This window comes from Myotis davidii, unplaced genomic scaffold, assembly GCF_000327345.1.
Source record: "Myotis davidii unplaced genomic scaffold, ASM32734v1 scaffold376, whole genome shotgun sequence".
NCBI classification, from domain to species: domain Eukaryota; kingdom Metazoa; phylum Chordata; class Mammalia; order Chiroptera; family Vespertilionidae; genus Myotis; species Myotis davidii.
In genome coordinates this window covers 2,696,293-2,698,208 of record NW_006288121.1, presented here as the reverse complement: position 1 = coordinate 2,698,208, position 1,916 = coordinate 2,696,293, and the positions used below count along the sequence as shown (strand labels likewise).

The 1,916-nt window shown below is 34.5% G+C and overlaps 1 protein-coding gene across 2 annotated transcripts in view; it reads left to right on the top strand.

Moving 5' to 3' along the window:
- The window catches only part of NEBL (nebulette), a 370,552-nt gene that overhangs the window by 251,958 nt on the left and 116,678 nt on the right, over positions 1–1,916 (top strand). The gene's annotated exons all lie outside the window — the stretch shown is intronic.

Genomic DNA, 1,916 nt, shown 5'->3' with positions numbered 1-1,916 from the left:
GCCGAATTTATAAATAGATGTCCAAAGGGTATATCAGTAAGGCAGTAACCAATTGCTTTCCCCATGAAACAACTTTCATTTTTGTGGATAAAGCATCATAGCACTGTTATCAGTTATTAACAATTTAAAGGGTTGTAAAATTGTTCAAAGACAGTGAAAGGCCAAATTAGCCAGAAGGTAACACCAGATAAGACACCAGGTAATGTTTTCTGATTATTATTATTGTTATTGTTATTTGCTAGTTTCAGAGTCTTTTACAATTTTTCCTGACATGTCACACAAAACTTCAGAAAAGGGATGCTTTGAGGATAGCCTAACTGATCCTGCCTGGTCCTTTAGTTCTGGTTACAGGCCACATAGAGGCTACTCAAACCCTGAGCTCCTTTTCTGTCAGTGTGCAGGATTGTGGAAGTGATTGTGGTTTTAACCTAATTGTTATTAAAGCTGAACTAATATCTCAAGTAAGTAGCAAATTAGACCAATGTCCTTCAGTCTACTGGGTCCTTATGTTAATGTAGACTCCGAATAAGAATACTTTTTTCCTGTCAGTATATCTAGAAGAGTACATATTTTTAATTTTGGCATCCCAAACACAACCAGCCTGGAAATTGTTATGTCAAAAGTTATTTGTAGTTTCTTGTTCTCCTACTCCCCCAATACCAAGTTAGATGTGTGGGTTTCATTTGTAAGTAGGATCTATATTTGTGAAGACAGGAATAGGAACACAGACAAACACTCTATTAAATTTTATTTTAATGGCATAATTGGTAAAGGTGACATTTATCCAAGTTGCTTTGTATTCTTTTGATTTCTACTTACCAAACAGTAATGAAATAGCTATTAGAACTAAGATAGGCTTAATGAATGTAAACTGTAAAAATAGATGGAGCTAATATTAAGCAGAACTCTTTTATAAAGAAGACAAATTGCTCTAGAGAGCTTACTTTTCTTGTTTTAAGAAACGATCCTGCCCTCCCACCCCACCCCCCATCTATTAGTAAAGTTCTCTTTTGGACAGATGCCAAATAATGGGGAGACACATGAAGCAAAAGTAAAATAACCAGGAATTCAACTGAGAACCTTCTGGGAGGTAGTCATAAAAACAAACAAGCAAACAAACGTAACAGCAACAAGAAAACCACAATAAAAACCAAAATCCAAAGCAACTAAAATTGAGTATGTGAAAGATTAGGAAAGCAGAGAAGTAAGTCAGAGGAACTGAATCCTCTCTCACCTAACCATTTACAGTGAATGTTTTATAATAAGAACTGGTGAATTAATTTTTTTATATCTGGAGTAATCATTTCTTTTTCTAATATGCTGGAAAGTAATATTTCATCAGTGAAATTGATTTTTTGTGTGTTTAACTTTCACATTAATAGGACAAACACCTGAATAAAAGCATCCTTTTTTTTTCTTTTTTCCATTACCCTTTATCCTCTCTTTGCCCTCTTCTACCGCCATTCACACCCCTCTGAAAAAAAAAATCAGTTTATCTCTGTAAGTTTTCCTCAACTCAGAACTGATTCTCAATGAGAGGCAGAGAGGGATTAAATAATTTGTCCTAGAAGATATGAGAGAGCCAGTCCTGGAAGTAGGGTATCTGACTATAAGTAAGGTGATCCTCATTCTGAATCAGGGCATGGATAGAGTATTAATGCAAAGAGTACATTACATAAAATGAAATGCTCACTAAGTAATAGGGATTAGCAACTATACAGAAATTTCCTTTTGGGACTCCCTAAGGTGAAAATATGTATTAAAATATATTTATTTTTTTTTAAAGCGGATGATAGGGACTATTGAAACATGATAGCTATCCATGAATAACACTTTCTTCTTATTCCCCAAGTCACATTTTGAAGCTATTGACAAGAGTGTTCTGCTGTGATAGTGCAGGGTTTTTAAAATGTTGT